Below are 19,487 nucleotides of genomic sequence, written 5' to 3'. Positions count from 1 at the left end.
AGTATATACGATTTTGGGATTTAATTGGCTTCACTGATGGAGTTTCGTAATAAACAAGTATGCTTGATCTGAACTCTAATTGGATATGCAGGGCTGGACTTTATATTTTTATTTTGAAACTGTGTGTGCAGATTCTACGGGAAAGGGTTAGGATTTTCAAAACCATTTACATTTGAGCGGCATATATTGTATTAGAGAAATAAAAGGGTAATCTTTGTCGGGTGAAATTAAATCCATTGCCCATTGTTATAATTTAAAAGTTTATACCCCTCAAACTACAAAAATAATTGGGGGGGGGGAACTTACTAAAACCAGTGTTTTGAAACTGGAGTGGACCTGCCGGCTCGACTGGTTGAACCGCGAACCGGCCATAGCACCGGTTCGGTTCTATTTTAGAGTTGACTTTATCAGAAAATCGATCAAACCCGTGAAAAGCGATGAACTGGTGGTATCAATGAACTGGTGGTTTCCGGTTTTTAAGTTTCCCCTCTCTCTCTCTCTCTCTCTCTCTCTCTCTTTTAAGTCTTGCAGAATGCAACTACCAAGGTTCAAACTTAAGATCTTTGTGATAGAAGACCAATGTAGTAACTATTGTACTATCAAATCTTATTAGTCTTTTATGATAACTTATTTATATAAAACAAATATCCAACTTTCTTTTCTCCATATTTCTTATAAAATCTCATACTTTCGTGACTCATTCTTTTTAATTTTCAACTCTCTCTCTCTCTCTCTCTCTCCTCTTTTCTTTTGTCACTCCCTTTTTAATCAAACCTCTTTAGTTTTAATTTATTGATGTTTTCTTTCATCTTTTAATTTTGTTTTTGTCCATTAAATTGAAAAAAGTTTAAAAAAATTATTTTTCTTTAACCCAAAAGACTAATTATTTAATGCCACAACAACTCATTTTTATCTCATTTTTTGTTTCTTATCAAGTTTGCATTTCTTTTTTCAATTCTCTTGACTTCCTTCAAACTCCAAACTTTCTTTTTTAAATTGCAATCTCTAAATTCCAAAAGCGTAAATTAAAATTTAAGTACACAATGTCTAAATTCTCATAGACATGAATTTTGTATAATTTCAAAATATTGTGGTATTTTTGGGTTGGATTTAAGATTATTTTTGGTAGATATAATTGAAATTGAGATGAAATTTATTTGTTTCAACTCATAATTTAAAACATTTATTTTTGAAAATCCAAGTTATTCAAAAATAGTAAACTTTTCATCATATAAAGTTTTAAATTAGTCCATTGCATGTCTTATTTTGTACATATATATAAATTATTTTTTAAAAAATTCATTGAACCAGGGTTGAACCGATCCGATCGGTTGAACCTTGACCCAAACAGTTCACCGATTCAATTAATAATCTGAGTTTTAAAACGTTGACTAAAATATAACATTCCATTTGGATTAGGTGTTTTTGAGAATATTTTGCAAAAATTTTGTATCAATATATGTTAAAAACTTTTATTGTAGATATTTTTCAAGGTGTTTTTGGAGGTATTTTATGAGGGTATTTTTAAGATTTAAAAGTTTAGTGAGGTATTTTTAAAAAATTAGAAAACTTAACCATCTCCCCACCACTGCCACCACCATTTCCTTTCTCTCTGACGAGCGCAGGGCATGCATATTGATGAGCGCGGAGTATGCATATAATAATTAATCTCATTCCATAATCAAGTTTTATATTTATAAAATTCTAAATATCCCACACACTATGTTTTGCAAGTTTACAGGTCAAGATTGAATATAAGATATTAAGGGTCGAATCCACTGGAAAGAATAGACAATTATCGACACTACTAAGCTCCTCTACAATTTAGATGATGGACAAATTGAAAGAAATAAAACTAAGTTAAAATGTGCAAGAAAATAGTAAATTAAAGCTCCTTAGGTTATAGTATCTCTAACTACTCACGCAAGTGCTATTCTTGGATCATGGAATACTACTATTTTCGCTAGTTATAGTGTAATTTCGCAAGGTATGTTTCTTTAAAAAGAAAGTGTAATTTCTTTATGCGTGTGAAACATATTCTCGTAGTGAACCAATTACACTTATAACTAATCTATATCTACTTTCGTGATTATGAAATTAACTACAAACTCATTACCTCTATGATATTACATGAAATGAATCACTAAAATCATAAAGATGCACCTCTACTCTCATGAGTATACTCCATAAATTTAACACTTTTTGAACTAGTGTTAAATCCCAACTTTTATTAAAGAAACAACAACTTAGATAATCACAATTAATGGTACTAAGGTAATCATGATTTAAAGGAGTAAAAGTGTTAAATAACTTGTTCAAACTAATAGCATCAATCAGCCAAATAATAAACACAAAATAATTATAGAAAGTTGAACCAAAACTCAAGACATAAACTTTAGGAACACGTAATGATCATAAAATCCAAAACTTATATATTAACCATACTTAAGAATCCAATACAAAAGATAAAGAGTTAGAGAAGAGATAGAACCCTTGTTACATGAGTTTCAATCCCTCCTTCTTCATCTATATCTTTCATCCTAATCTAACCAATATACAAGAGTGGATAAACTAGCTAAAACTAAACTATTCGACACTACTTTAAACTAAAGAATTAAGAAACTACATTTTTGTAGTTTTTCTTCCTCCTCTTCTTCTACCCAACTCTCTCCTTATGATTCTTACATACATAATATTAAGAGAGTCAAAAAGTGCCAAATAAAATGACATAAAGTTTTCTTTGCACTTCTCTGAAGATTCTTGAGCATGTGCAATAGAAATTCTATGCTGGAACTGAGATGGGAAGAAGTGTGAAAGTAAAGCAAGTTACAGAAAAATAGGGGAGAATACACGTCCTACGAATATGTGACCTAAGCCCGAGTATTCGGAGGTCACATTTTCTCTTCAATCACGTTTCCTTGTTTCTTTTCTGCTGCAATTCAATACTAAGATCACAACCAAGGTAACCATGTACTTGTTCATACATTGTACCAATAATACTTGCAAATCATGTCCACATTTGATACTCTTTTAATTTGCAAATCATCATTGAATCATGCACTAAATGAGTTCAAATATAACCAATGTTGATGATTCTGCTCAAATCCTGCATTTGCACATTAAACTGCTCAAATGAATCTTGCAAAAATTAGAGGCTTAGAGAGGAAGTTTTACCATAAAAATCCTAAATTATACCAAAAATAAGCACAGTATACTACTTAAAAACATATATAATAAACACTTATAAAATTCCCCTGCACTTCAATTATTGTTTGTCCTCAAGCAATAAGAAAAGTCATCCAACAATGATTTAAGAAGTGAAATGAATCAAGTGAACTTGGAATTCAATCTCTCTCAACTTTGGCAAGCTTTCATTATGCAATTTTTTCCTATTACCCATAATACTCATCATATCATATAAAAGAGAGATAATTATATCCAAAATTTAACTAAATAAATTTAATCTCTCTATCTCACTTAATTTCATAAATAACTAACCTATCTAGTCACGTTGAAGGTTTTCTTCCTTCAAAATAAGATGTTTATCTTCGCAAACCTTACAAAGGGAATTTATTCACTTTCTTTTGACTTTATTTATTCTTAAATTTTGAAAATGTCTTTTGACGCAAAGATTGACATTTTTAGATGAAAATCCCCGACTACTTAACACTTCACTTATTACCTCTAATTCAAATACCTTTTACGTAAAAGTCTAACATTTGTAAATAAAAACTCTGGGTTACTTGGTACAAGAATTTATTGGAGCAAAAAAAAAAATTTTTGTTTTATTTTTTTTTTGTTTCAAAACATAAAATCCCTCAAAAAGGTCACATTTTGAAGAAAATAACTCTAACAACTATATAAATCAATTACTTGTAAAAGTAATTAAGATGAGAACTCACATTTAACTATCGAAATTTTAGGCATAATTTTTTTTCATTTTACAAGATATACTTTCTCACATTCAATAGTTCTAATCGCATAATAATTGCTTCCAAGTCAAGCGAGAAATGAATGTTCAAAGTACTTAAATTACCTCACTGACATAGGAGAATTTGGAACAAAAGGACCATAACTTCATGCAGTTGAGGGCTTAAGTGAAGTATATACGAAAAATTTAGGGCAAATTTTGAAAGTTGGACAAGATTTTTAAAAAATTTTGAAAGAGTTTTTCCTTAATACTGGATGAAACTTCCTGCCAGCAAATCCATTTTTGACAAGTCAAAGCACAAAGCAAATTTCAAACATCAAATCCAAGCATTTCAAACTAAATAAGCGTAAAAGTAACTCTACTTAGCACAATTTCATCTCCCATACTAACATACACATTATCCTTAATGTGTAGGGAAAGAAAATAATAAAAAGAAGAATGAGTTACTCCCCAGCTCAATGATGTAGATTCAATTCAACTATGACTCACGATCCATCGATGAATCTACAACCATCTGCGTAAACTACCACAAGTCCAAATGCAAAATGAGAAGTTCAAGGTACATTACTTCAAGGAAAATAAAAATAAAATGACAAGAAAACATGGAAGCAAAAGAAAAATGCATCGAGAGGTCAGCATGTCTTCTCCTTGCACATCATGTCACTATAGCAGAATTATCCCCAAAAATCACAAAATTCATCAAAATTACTCTCGATAAGCAATGTATATGCCAAACCATCATCAACCAATCAATTCTTAGCTAAGAACATCAATGAAAGAGGCTCAATAATACTTCAAACTGAATTTTTAATTTTATCCAAATTTAGCAAATTTAAAATTTTAACCACTAAGGAAGCATCAAATTGCTACATTTGAATACGAAAACAATCTTAGCCAATCTAAATAAGCATATTGGAAGCCACAAATATCCATAATAATCATTAAAAATTGGGTAAAATATAGAAAACCCCCTTGTAGTTTGACTATTTGACACACTACCTCTTCATTATTTAAAAATACCCACATTACCCCCTCGTGCTTTGGACTAGAGTGGAATTATGTTTTTTGACCTGCTATGAACTGGTAGTCTGTCTATTATTAATTTTTTCCTTTTTTAATTTTAGTTTCCTTTCCTTTCCTTTTTTTCCCTTTTCTTTTCTATTCTTCCTCTCCTTCTTCCTCCATTTCACATTCTCCACAACCGGGGTCTTGGCATTGGCTCATTTTTTTATTCTTTCTTTTTTTTTTTTTTCATTTTCACATTTTCATTTTTTCCTCCTCTCTCCTGCTCCCCTTTCCCCTCCACCACTTCACACCACCATTCCCTCCACCAGAACTCTGCACCACCATTTCACACCACCATCCCCTCTCCACCCGAACTCTATACCATCCCCTCCACCACTTCACATCACCATTCTCTCCACCCAAAGTCTAAAATCCTGCAAATTTGGAGTACCATAATATGAGAGGTAGTGGGTTGGTTTGTACTTTTATGTATTGCTACAGATCTAGTCCCGCACAGGAAAAATGGGCACCATAGGATGAGCCATCAAAGACCCAAAAATTGGGCAGAGGAATCCTATAGGGGGGTCTCATTTTTGCTATGATTTCAGGGAGAAAGAAGAAGAGGACTTGTAGTTGGAGATTTTTCATTTCTGAAACTTTCCATTTTCACTTATCTAATTTGTCTACTTTTGCAAGAATTTTATGATGGACGCTTATCAAATTCATGAAATTTTTTCTTGGATTTTTAGGTGAATTTGGATTTTGCGGCTATTGTTGTGGAAGAATCTTTGAAGACAAAGTTGCAGGCGATGGTGGTGACTAGCGGCAGTAGAGAGAGATGGCGAAGGAAAAGAGGGAGAGGGTATGAATAATTTTTGCTATGATTTCACAAAGACAGAAGAAAGAAGACTTGTAGTTGGAGATTTTTCAATTCTGAAACTTGCCATTTTCACTCATCTGATTTGTCTACTTTTTCAAGAATTTTATGATGGGAGCTTATGAAATTCATGAAATTTTTTCTTGGATTTTGGGGTGAATTTAGATTTTGGGGTCATTGTTTTGGAAGAATCTTTGGAGACAAAGCCGCAGGCGGTGGTGGCGACTGGCGGTAATAGAGAGAGATGGTAGAGAAAAATAGTGAGAGAGTATGAATAATTTTTAGAAAATTTTAAAAGTGCATCAATAATTATAAAATTTGTAAAAATACCTATGATAGTTAAGTCAAAGCACCAAAATTGAAAGAAAAAATGACAATAAATAAAAAAATAAAAAAATAATAATACATCACTTGCAGGTAGCATACATGTTACCGGTCAAATTTCACTTTAGTCTAAAGTATGAGAGGGCTATATGGGTGTTTTCAAATAATGAGGGAGTATTATGTCCAAATGTCAAACCACAAGGGAGTTTTGTGTATTTTACCCTTAAAAATTCAAATTTAGAAGATGTAAGAAAATTCAGGAACTTGAAAAATACCAACTTCTAAAATACAAAGATTTGATCAAGAAACTTATCTCAAGCACGTAGAAGGATGTTTGGAGATGAAAATTATGCAAAAAGCCCTATGAAACACTCTCAAATTGACCCCCAATTGTTTGGATAAGAGTGAAAAAACCCTAGTCTCAATCCTTTTTAAAAACGAATTTTGAAGTGCTTTCCTTGAATTTTAATAGGTTAAAAAGGCTCTACGAAAGTTAAATAATGTTGGGTTGATGATTTCTTGTAAGAAAATGGAGTAAAAGTGAGATTTTGTGAAGTGTGCGAATGTGTGTAAAACATGAGTTGAGGAAAAGAAGAAGAAGAAAGGAAATAGAATGCACGTTTTGTGCCTTTAAACAAGAATTGAAAACATTAGCTAAAAACGTGGGCTTGAACTCATGTATTCTGCTTTAAAATCACATAAGGCAAAATGCGACAATCAAAAACATGAGCTTGAGATCACTTTTTTGTGCTCACGTTTTCTACTTTATTTTTGTAGAAAGCAAAATGCAACCTGCTAAAAATGTGACTTTATGCCACGTTTTGTAGGGTAACATTTTTAGTTCTGCAATTTTTCTGCAGAAATTTTTAACTTTCAAAAATGACAATTTTTATCTCAATTTGCTCAAAATGCATTCTAGACCATTCTTTTGTCTAAATAATCAATTCATGCACATGTAAAATGATTAAAACATGCATTTTATCCCTCTTTAACAATCAAAAACAATAATTACTCAAATCGAGGGATTGAGTTCTTTGATCAAAGTTCGTCATTTTCTCTTCAAATGGTCAGTTTTGCTTCCATTTCTAATACCTACAAAAGAAAAACAATAAAACAACTTAAACAAATAATTTAAATATAAAACCACACCAAGTTAACATAAATTACCAAACATTGGGTTGCCTCCTAATGAAAACTTCTGTTTATAGTCGTTGGCTCGACTATATAACCTCATTTTTTAAGGAGGTTTTGTTAATTATTAATCCACCCTTAAAGGATGAGGTGGATCAACAAATGATGATTTGATAACAAAAGTCACATGTTCTAATAATGTCAGAGATGGAAGTGGTTTACTTATCTCAAATAATTTATAGATATTACCTTGAATGCGTGTCACTTGAGAACTTACCAAAAGAATGTGCACATGACCTTCATGAGAGATAACATCTGTAGAACCTACAACTTTAAAGCACTTCTCAAGAGAGGTTAAATGTAAATCATTGATGTTCATCTCTTGAGATTTATGATTAGTTCCAAGGATCTCATCTTGTGAAATGAACTCTTTCTCATCGAAACACACATTAGATATATCATTTTCATCAAAATGCAATCCATTTTTACATACAACACTCCCACCATTCATGCTAGGGTCACTTTGCATATCATTAGAACAAATAACTTCTCAAAAACATGTAATTGATCTTGTATTCTACCAAAACGGTTGGAGGTTACATTAGCTAGTTTTTTTTTTATATCTAAATCAAATTGATTAGAAAATTTTTCTATGACTAACTCCCAAAATGGTTAGAATCATTAGCTAATGTTTCACTTTCTAATTTTCAAGATAAAGATGTATTAGGTAACCTTTCTATTACTAATTCTTAAGATGACTTAGATTCGTATTGGACAAATTCAAATTGGTGATCATGAAAACATGAAGAATCACTATAATTATATTGATTATTCCAATCATATGTATAAGAGTTATCCCAATTAGGACCATATTGATCAAAATAAGGAGTGTAATGCCAAAATTCATCATAATAGTTCACATTTGATGCTTGCCTACATATATAAGTAACATGATAACCTCTACACAAGTCATAAATTATATGATTAGAATTAAAAGCATTAACATTCCTCTTTTGCATAATGGTGTCCAATTGAACTTTTAACATTATATAATCAAGTTTATCCTTTAAACTCCTTAAGCTATCTTCAAATGAGATACCTTCAAACCCATATTCAAATGCCATCTTCAAATGACATACCTCCTTGAGTCCCTAAATACGCTTTCAAAGTAATTCAAAAACAAGTTTAGTCAAGAAGAATAGGTGAATCGACACATACAAAAATGCACAAACAAAAACTCAACACATAAGACACAACAAACACAGCAAAACTAGTAAAGTGTCCAAACTAATAAAGTTATTTTTCACGTCAACATTGCCATAAGTCTTCCCTGATAACGGCACCAAAAACTTGATAAGCACGGGACATGCATATAACAATTAAGCTCATTCCACCATCAAATTTTACATTTATAAAATTCTAGATACCCCACATGCAAGTTTTTACAAGTATACAGGTCTAGATTGAATATACCCACAAGAAAGAATGGACAATTACCTGCATTACAAAAGCTACTCTATAATTTAGGTGATCAACAAATTGAAGGAAATAAAACTAAGCTAAAATGTGCAAGAAAATAGCAAATTAAAGCTGCTTAAGCTATGATATCTATAACTACTCATGCAAGTGCTATTTTTGGATCATGGAGTACATCTATTTTGGCTAGTTATGGCATAATTTTCTTATACATGTGAAACCTACTCTTGTAGTGAATCAACTATACTTATAACTAATCTATACCTACTCTCGTGGTTATAAAATTAGTTATAAGTTCAATATCTCTATGAAATTACATGAAATGAATCACTAAAGCCACAAAAGTGCACATCTACTCTCATGAGTGTACTCCATAGGTTTAGCACTTTTGAACTAGTGTTAAATCCAAACTTTCATTGAAGAAAAAATACATTTAGATAATCACAATTAATGTTATCATGTTAATCATAATTTAAAGAAGCAAAAGTTCTAAATAACTTGTTCAAAATAATAGCATCAACTAGCCAAATAATAAACACAAAACAATCATAGAAAGTTCAACCAAAACCTAAGGCACAAACTTTAGAAAAACATAATGAACATAAAATTCAAAACTTGCATATTAACAATACTTAAGAATCCAATACAAAAGATAAAGAGTTGGAAGAGAGATAACCCTTGTCACATGGGTTTCAACCCCTCCTTCTTCATCTCTAACTTCATCATGATCTAGCCAGCACTATTCTTATGATTCTTACATATATAGTGTTAAGAGAGTTAAAAAGTGCCAAATGAAATGATATAAATCTTCCTTTGCACTTTCCTAAAGATTCTTGAGCATGTGCAGTCAAAATTATGTGCTGAAATTGAGTTGGAAAGAAGTGTGAAAGCAGAACAAGTTGCAGAAAAATAGGGGAGAATACGCGACCTATGAATACACTACCCGAGCCCGTATATTCGGAGGTCGCGTTTTCTCTTCAGTCATGTTTTCTTGTTTCTTTTCTGCTTCAATTCAATACTAAGATCACAACCAAGGTAACCATGTTCTTGTTCATACATTGCACCAATAATACTTGCAAATCATGTCCATAGTTGATGCTCTTTTACTTTCCAAATCATCATTGAATCATGCACTAAATGAGTTCAAATATAACAATTAGGCTCAATTATCAACGTTGGTTAAGATTGAGTATAGGGTATTAAGAGTCGAACTTGCTGAGAAGAATGGACAATTACCAGCACTACTAAAACTCCTCTATTATTTAGACAATCAACAAATTAAAGGAAATAAAACTAAGTTAAACTATGCAAGAAAATAGCAAATGAAAGGTCCTTAGTCTATGTTATCCCTAACTACTCATGCAAGTGCAACTTTATTTCCTCATGCATGTGAAATTTACTCTTGTATTGAATCAACTATACTTATAACTAATCCATACCTATCCTCGTGGTTATGAAATTAGCTACAAGTTAATTAACCCTATGAAATTACATGAAATGAATCATTAAAACCACAAAGGTGCACCTCTATTCTTGTGAGTGTACTCATTAGGTTTAGCACTTCTTGAACTAGAGTTAAATCTCAATTTTCATTGAAGAGACAACACCTTTAGATAATTATAATTAATGGTACCAAGTCAATCATGATTTGAAGAGCAAAAGTGCTAAATAATTTGCTGAAAAATAATAGCATCAAATAGCCAAGTAATCAACACAATACAATCATAGAAAGTTCAACCAAAACCTAAGGTATAAACTTTAGAAAGACATAATAAACATAAAATTCAAAACTTGCATATTAACTAAATTTAATAATCAATTACAAAAGATAAAGAATTGGGAAGGTAGAGTAACCCTTGTCACACGAGCTCTCTCCTTGCCTTCTTCATCCTCCAACTTTATCTTCATCTCGCTACCATACAAGAAAGGATAAACTAATTAAAACTAAACTATCCTACACTACCTAAACTAAAGAGTTAAGAAACTACATTTTGTGGTGTTTTCTTCCTCTCTCTTCTGCCTAACTCTCTCCTTATGATTCTTACATATATAGTGTTAAGAGAGTCAAAAAGTGCCAAATGAAATGACATAAAGTTTCCTTTGTACTCCCTTAAGGATTCTTGAGTATGAGTAGTCGAAATTCTGTGCTAGAATTGAGTTGGAAAAAGGTGTGAATGCAGGGCAAGTAGTAGAACAACAAGGGAGAATACGCGACCTATGAATACGTGACCTAAGCCTGCATATTCGGAGGTCTCGTTTTCTCTTCAGTTGGGTTTCCTTGTTTCTTTTTTGCTACAATTCAATAGTAAGATCAAAACCAAGGTAACCATGGTCTTGTTCATGCATTGCACCAATAATACTTCCAAATCATGTCCACATTTGATGCGTTTTTACTTTCCAAATCATCGTTTAACCATGCATTAAATGAGTTCAAATGAATCCATCTCGATCCAACATTGATAATTCTTCTCAAATCCAACAAATATAACCAAAATTGCACAATACACTGCTCAAGTGAAACTCACAACATTTAGAAACTTAAAAGAGTAAGTTACACCATAAAAATCCTAATTTATACCAAAAATAAATTAATAATGCTACTAATAAACATATATAACAAACACTTATCACTCTCCCTCTTTCTCTCTCCTCCCTCTACCTTTTCCTTCTCCCCTCTCCTCCCTTTCTTCCTGGCATCCCCTCCCCTTCCCTCTCTCATCAATATAGATTGAAGTTAGATGATTAATCTTTATCCCTGAATTCCACATATGAATAACATAACGTTTGGTTCTTTTGTTTCAATTGAAAACTAAACATTACATTATGTTGTATAGCTCCATCACTGGCACTTCTAGTGATACTTTTATGCATATTTCATGCATTCTTGGATGCATAATTTCCTACAAGAATATTAACACTCAATGGCCTTCGTATAAGTTAGAAAAAAGAAAATGAGTACACGTCATATGAGTTACTTAGTATATCCTTATGGGTGCTAGCTCAGGAACTAATATGGATATTGCATTTCAAACTTTGTAAACCCAGTCATGATTAGGTGCTTATTTTCCATTTTTCACTGCTGATCAGGTGCTTATATTTCTTATTTTCACCAATTTTTGTATGCTCATGTTTCTTTTTTTTATGCTCGGGTTCTTATGTTTCAGATCATTCACTAAGCATGAGATCAAATCCTTGTCAAGCTTCCTATAAAGATTCCTGCAGAAGTTATTTTAGTTCAATGGATTTTGTAACTTGAAAATCTGTTTGATTTCTCAACACTTAGCTACCAAAATTTGAGCACTCAACCAGAATTTGTAGTTGTTGAAGTTACTTCTAGAAACATTCATCTTGTATTGAATTGGTGCAGTGTTCTTATAGTAGTTAATAAACTTGAAATTGGATTGTATGATTGGACTAGTATTGCCTTCGTCAATTTCACGTTGAAATATTGGATGAAAGTGATCCTTTAAAATGGTCAAGAATAGCTTGGATGTCATTAAATAATTTACTATATAACTGACAAGTGAGCTGTTATCACTATTTTCGACACTTAAAAGTTGTCACTATAAAGGTTTTTTGTGACAACTTTTTCTTATTTAATGAATATGATATGCAGATTTTGTGACAACTCAAGTTACCATTCCCAAAATTTTGTCACTAAGGGAATTAGTGATGGATCTACAGTGTCAAGGCAGTGGTAGCTTTTTTATTTTTTTTATTATTTAAAACAAATAGTGAGAACTTTCTGTCCTTTAGTTACAACCCTTGTTGTCATTGAAACTCTTACTTCTTGTAATGTGAAAAAAAGAGTTTCCATGCATGTACTCTTTATTAGGGTGATAGATCTCACATATGCAGGGGTTTCACAGTGTTAGTTTGTTCTTTTCTCCTTTCTGTACAATCTTTTATGTTGTTTCTGCATGTCTTGTAAAAAGATTCACTAATAGCAGCTGTGCATTAATCATCCCACCATATTTGCAAATAAGAGAAAAGATAGCCAAAAGCACAGGAGCTGCACCTGTCAACTGAGCAAGGCTTGAAACTATTTGGTTGTTTATTCTAAAAGGGCTTACATTATTGTCGCATGTTGAGGAACTCGATGGATCTTTAAAACATTCTAACATTGGAATAAATTTTTCCTCCATATTCAAGCTTCTATACTTGCTAGCAATTGTTAATTTCATTCAATTCCTCTATCAAACTTCAAAATTAGCTTGATAACAATTTGTTGGGTGCTCATTATATGTCTAAGCAGCCATCCATTTAATTTGCCTAGAATAGATATAAAAAAAGCACAGTATGTTAAATGTCTTATACATATTTAGTACCATGAATAACACAACTCAAATTTATTGCATTGTACCTAGCCAGTTACCTACTTGGTATTTGGATGTTTCTCCAATAATAGCGCACATCCCAGTTTCCAGCATCTTATGAATCAACAAAAAGTACTAGACAATTCATTGATCATAAGTGTTTATCTTACGTATATTCAGTGTGCTTTATTATATACTTTTTGGTATGTTTTACTCATTTTAATAAGCTAAATAAAGTTTCTAGTGAATTTTCCATTTTTTGGCTTAAGTGAGAAAATTGCATTTCTATGCATTAAAGTAGTGAAAATTTTATGTTTTTCTAAGTTTTAATGATTTAATTATCAAATAAAGTGAAGTGAGAAGATATTTATATGATTCTTGATGATTTGAAGTTGCCTTTAATTGATATGAAGTGCAAAATGTTCAAAGTATAAAATGCAATCAAGTGGCAAAGAAGAAAAAATTGATAGTTCTAACATCTTCTAGTGTTTTGGAAATAACTAAGTTACAAATATTGGATTAAAATGATTCTTGAACTATTTTGAAGATAAGACATATATCTACATTTCCTATGAAGATATCGAAATCCAATTCATGGGTTTTTATAATCAAAAAGCTAAAATATAAAAGTGCATTTCTACTGTCAAAGTCTAAAACAAAGTTTTGACTGGTTGAGGGTATTTTGGACATTTATTAGTCTTCAAAACTCCAAATGGCATGACTCTTAGTGCATTGAAAAATTAACTTAGAGGACTATAACTTTAACATTTTGTGCAAGAGCTAATTTGCCTTCCATTATCGAGAAATTTGCAATCTAAATTGGTACAAAAATAGAGCAATTTCCAGAACCATCAGAAAGTGCAAACCTACAAGGGAGGACAATACATGAACCAAATATGTGACCACCCCTATGTTTTCCACCCCCGTATTTATATTCCAGCTATGAAAGTTGCTTTGGAACTTGAAGCTTATTCACACAACTTTTGGACCATTTTTGTGATTAAAATTCAATGGCAATTGCCCAAGAAAGTCTGGATATTTCAGGAATCAACTTTTGGTAATTTCATGGAGCAATTTGCATTAACTTTAATAAGTTGTTTGAGAGCTTTAATCTTATATAAGTAAGGCCAATTTTGAACATTTCTTGTAACTTTGAAGCCCAGAGAAACTATGCAAAATGTACTCTTTCACTAGAATTCTCTAGTTTATTAGTATAGTGTAGTTAGTATAGTTTATCCATCTTATATTTAGCTAGCATAGATGAAGCTCAGGATGAAAATAGAGAGCTTGGAACTCAAGTGACAAGGGTGACATCTCTTCTATCACTTTATTTCTTGTATTGATTCTTATTTTTTGCTATAATACAAATTTGGTTATTGTTTTCATAACTATCATGTTTTGCTAGTTTGTATACCTAAGGAATGGATTAAGTGCCTATGATTGTTATGTGATCTCATCATGGTTATTTGATTTATTTCTTGTGCAATTAAACACTTTTTGTATTTCAATTAAACATTTTTTGTATTTCAATCATGATTAATTGGCTACTAGTTATGATTATCTATAGGTGTTGTATCATCAATGAAAGTTGTGATTTAACACTAGTTCATAGACGTGTTGAACCTAGGGAGTACTCTCACGAAAGTAAGAAAACACCTTTCTGGTTTTAACGATGTAATTTCATAGAATTTAAAGAATCTATAACTAACTTCTTTATCACAAAATATAGATGAGAGATAGTTATAGGTATGGGTGGTATATTTCATATGGTTACATGCAAGCTTGTGTTTCATATGATTTCATATGATAAGTGAATATTTCACCTATGTTTCATATGGTTACATGTAAGCTTTTAGCATGTTTTTAGGGGTTCATAGCCATTTTAAGCCCTTTTTGGTGAAAATTTCTTCAAGTGTCGCTTAGTAAACTAAATGTGCAAAATGAGTGGATTAATGCATAAATGTGTGGTGTTGTAGGTTATTAGTGCATGAAATACTTGCTTGCATTGAAGAAAATGCAATGTACTTCTTGGAGGATAACGCTGAAGTGAAACGAGAAGAAAAAATCATGCCAAAAAGGAAGAAAATTGAAGCTGGAAATAGGGGAGTTGGATTTGAGTTCGAATCCATCCCACTACCCTCAGATCGGAGACCTCGTTTGAGAAGCTGGAGAAACAGATCCGAGGGCAAGGGATTCGAGCTTGGATCCCTATAAGAGAGTCTTCAGATCGTGCTTGCCAAACAAGTGAAAAAATTGAAGAAATCTTAGATCCGAGTTCGGATTAGCTTGGATTTGAGGTCTTGGATCCATCTCTCTCCTCTGCAATTTGTAGAACAACTTGTGCACATTTCACACTTGTTTTTTGACTCTTGTTACACAACGAATTTCGGTTGGAAAGCTGCCAAAGCATCTTGTGCACTTGAAGACAGAATATTGGAGATTCCAATTGAGGACTTTTTGGGAAGAAAAGGTAAAGGAAACAAGGAGAATAGGTAAAGCAAGAAAGGGAGTTACAAAAAAATAGGATTTTTCTCTAGTTTTAGTTTTTAGTCTAGTTTTCTTATTTCCTTGGAGAAACTTGAAGAACACTTGACATAATCAAATATTTGGATGGCTATGAAGTTGATGAAGTTGGGAGATCTTGTTTCTTCATTTGAATAAGCATCTGTTCCTCCATTTTCTCTTTATTTGCTTGAAAGATGATGTGAAATATATTATGTGTAACTAGATCTTCTTGTTCTAGGGGTAGATGAAGTTATTTATGCTTTGATTATGGCTAGATCCGGTTGATTATTGCTGTATCTTGTACTTGCTAGTTCACTTGTGAATGATTGATCACCATTTGCAAGCCATTTTAGTTGTCAATAATTTATGAAAATAGTTAACAATGATGGAAAATGAATAAGTGGAACTTAAGGAGTAGGCACACAAAAGTAGTGATGCACCTAGGTGGATGTGTATGACATTTCTTGTGTTTGATCTAGTTGATACTTGAGATTTCACCATGATAGTAGGAAAACATAAGTATTAGCAAATTCCGATTCATTGGTGAAAGTGATTTCTGATTGTCTTAGTGAAATACATCCCTAGTAAGACAAGAAAAGTAGCATTAGTTATTTATTTCTTCCATGATTGAGCGTGATTAGTGGATTCTATTCCCTAGGACACTTTTGTTGTCTAAGTTACTCCAAATTTGTTTGTTAATTTTTGAATTGTCTTATCATTATTATTGCTTAATTTTGATTGATTATTGAGTAGTTTAGATAATAGAGAGTGTGATTAAGCCTTAGTAATTCAAAAGTGGTTCTTGTGGAATTCGACTCTATTTTTTTTATACTACAATGCATGACACGTACACTTGCAGTTAACGAGGAAATTAGGTTTAAATTTAGAGTGCAGTTATAAATCTCATCAAGTTTTTGGTACAATTGCCAGGGAACCATGGCAATATTAGGGCTAAAACAATCTTTATTAGTTTAAACATTATGTTATATTGTGAATATATTTAGCCTTAGTAGATAGAGTAATTTAAAGTAATTTAGTATTTAGTTTTAGTTTTGGTAAATCTTTTGAATGTGGTTTCTTGTGGTATACCTAGAGAACTCTAACAGTCACTATTCCATTGGATCTTGAAATTGAAAGGACTCTAAGAAGGCAATGAAGGCAAGCACTACCTGAGATTGTGGAGACTTAAGGTGAAGGAGAAATAACAATTGAACTTTTACAAATCGGACCTATGGTGGAGAAGGCCAATAGAATAGCATTGCGGGACTTCGTATTACTCAGAGGTGATGGATTACGAATGAGCATAGTGAGACTTATGATAAATGCTAATATTTTGAGATTAAACCATCTTTTATACAAATGGTGCAACAATCTCAATTTAGAAGTAATGCAACTGAAGGCTTGAATTCTTATTTGTCTACATTTTTAGAAATTTACAATATAATTAAGCATAATGGTGTTAGTGATGATGCAATTTGCCTCAGATTGTTCCCATTCTCATTAAAAGACAAGGCCAAGGTTTGGTTACAATCACATTCTCCTAATACCTTTACCACTTGGGCGATTTACCAAAAGTTTTTTTCGATAAGTTCTTTCCACCTAGCAAGACTGCTAAATTTTATATGGATATAACTAGTTCTTGTCAACAGGAAGGAGAGACATTGTATGAGGCTTGGGAGCACTATCGAGAGTTACAACAAAGATGCCCTTACCATGGTTTACCCGATTGGCTCATAGTCCAAACATTCTACAATGGACTCATCTATCCAACAAAGGCTCATGTAGATACAGTAGTTGGTGGAGCTTTGATGGGTAAGTTGTCCAAGGAAGCTCAACAACTAATAGAGGAAATGACTACAAATAATTACCAATGGAATGGACCAATGAGCGAGTTAACACAAGAAGACCCATAGGTATGTTTAAAATTGATAGTTTGACTTCCTTGAATGCTAAAATGGATAATGTGGTCAAAATACTTAATAAGCAAGTTGGTTCAAGTTTGAGTTCTAATTTGAACACAATTGTTGCTTGTTGTACTCTGTGTGGAGATGATCATGATGAATCTATTTGTGCTAGTATTGAATAGGCACAGTATCTCAATAATTATAATCATCAATTCCAAAACAACCCATATTCTAATACCTACAATGCGGGGTGGCGAAACCATCCTAATTTTGGATGGAAGGAACGAGGAAATCAACAAAGGCTGACAAATCCACCTGGTTTCCAGCCAAAGCAATCATCTAAGGAGACCAAGTCTTCTTGGAAATTAGCAATTGAGAGACTAGAAATGCGACGAATGATAGAATGGATAAGTTAACTAGTGCTACCACACAAAGAATGGAAAGCATTGAGGGGAGGATGGATCAACTTACAAGCATGTATAGGAATGTTGGAGTCCAAATTGGGCAAATAGCTAATGCTGTAAATAATAGGAGTCAAGGGGAACTACCTAGTAAAACTAAGGTTAATCCAAGAAAGCATGTTAAGACTGTTACCCTATGTAGTGGCAAGCAATTGAGTGAACCTCAAGTTGTTAGGAAAGAAAAGGAAAAAGAAGGGGAGAAAAAAGAAGAGGAGAAGAGTGAGGAGGTAGTAAGGAGTGAAGGGGATAGAAATAAAGGAAAAGAAATTGTGAGTGAACCTTCAAATTCTGAAACTATTCCTATTCCACCACTGACACCATTTCCAAATAAATTAAAGCAATCAAGGGTTGATAAAGAATTTGAAAAGTTTGTGATGATTTTTAAACACTTGCATTTTAGCATTCCCTTTTGTTGATACAATTTTGCAGATCCCTTCTTATGTAAAGTTTTTAAAGGAAATAATGACAAAGAAGAGAAAGTTGGAGGACTATGAGACAATTGCATTGGCTAAGGAGTGCAGTACTATTATCCAGAATAAATTGTCACCTAAATTGAATGATCCGAGAAGCTTCTCTATCCCTTGCACCATTGGTAATATCGAATTTTCTAAGGCTTTATGTGATTTGGGTGCTAGGGTCTCCTTAATGCCTATGACATTGGCTAGACAATTAGGGTTGAGTGAGTTTGTGACGCCCCCACCTCTCCCAAGCGCGAATCCAAAGGTATCCGCGGAACACTTGCCCAACTCTCGCCAGGAATCGATACAATTCTAATTCAAACTTAAAAGTAAACAACCCATAATAAAAGTCAAACTGCATCAAAGTCACTTCCTTAGGTAAACGTTCAAATCTTACATCATGAGTTCTCAAAAGATACATCAAATCTCAATAATACAACCATTATAAGTCGACTAAATAATTACAACCAAGGTACTATTCAAAAGAGTAATCTAGTCGGCTTTTCTCCAAAAATCTTTCCATCCGGTTCTGTTAAGAAAAATAAATCTAATGGGGTGAGCGAATGCTCGTGAGGCCAAGAAAATCATGCAAGCACGTAATTCAAGTAGCAATAAACTCATACGAGAAATAAAGTTATAACATTCAAGTAATTCACAAAATAACACAAAACACACTTGATAAGGATACGGGAACTCTCAAGAGTCAGGTTCCACTTGCTTTACCGAGTCTCAATCATATACCTCCGCATGATGACACTCCGTCATCCACATAGGTATTTTTAGTCTGTAGAATACCGCTTTATTTCACGAATCCATTCACCATTACACTCCCTGTTCCGGGCCCGCTCATCATTTAAAAGGCGATACTACTCGAGTATGCCAAGCGAGATCTTTCAAATAGATCAAGCTTTACGAATATCTCATGGTTCACCAAGCTTCCCGACCAAACCCATGTCGGCTTGAGTCGCAATGTTAGCCTATGAGTTTGGGCGTTCCCCGAATACGAATATGAATATAAGTCAATGAGCAGCACTCCATTCGACGATTCCAAATACGAATCACAATTACAAATCAAGAATACGAATTATAACTATACGAA

At 32.7% G+C, this 19,487-nt stretch overlaps 1 long non-coding RNA gene and 1 other non-coding gene across 2 annotated transcripts; one reads left to right on the top strand and one right to left on the bottom strand.

Annotated features, from left to right (window-relative positions):
- The first annotated feature begins 5,085 nt into the window (after positions 1-5,085).
- On the top strand, positions 5,086-5,973 carry LOC140038729 (uncharacterized). The gene is made up of 2 exons (XR_011842302.1): positions 5,086-5,400; positions 5,686-5,973. It is a non-coding gene; the product is annotated as an uncharacterized lncRNA (long non-coding RNA).
- Positions 5,974-17,178: 11,205 nt separating this feature from the next.
- LOC113738332 (small nucleolar RNA R71) lies at positions 17,179-17,285 on the bottom strand. Its single transcript, XR_003460118.1, has one exon. It is a non-coding gene; the product is annotated as a small nucleolar RNA R71 (small nucleolar RNA).
- Between the last annotated feature and the right edge of the window lie 2,202 nt (positions 17,286-19,487).

The sequence above is a fragment of the Coffea arabica genome, chromosome 3e (genome assembly GCF_036785885.1).
Source record: "Coffea arabica cultivar ET-39 chromosome 3e, Coffea Arabica ET-39 HiFi, whole genome shotgun sequence".
In the NCBI taxonomy this organism is placed as follows: domain Eukaryota; kingdom Viridiplantae; phylum Streptophyta; class Magnoliopsida; order Gentianales; family Rubiaceae; genus Coffea; species Coffea arabica.
This window is presented reverse-complemented; position numbering and strand designations above follow the sequence as displayed.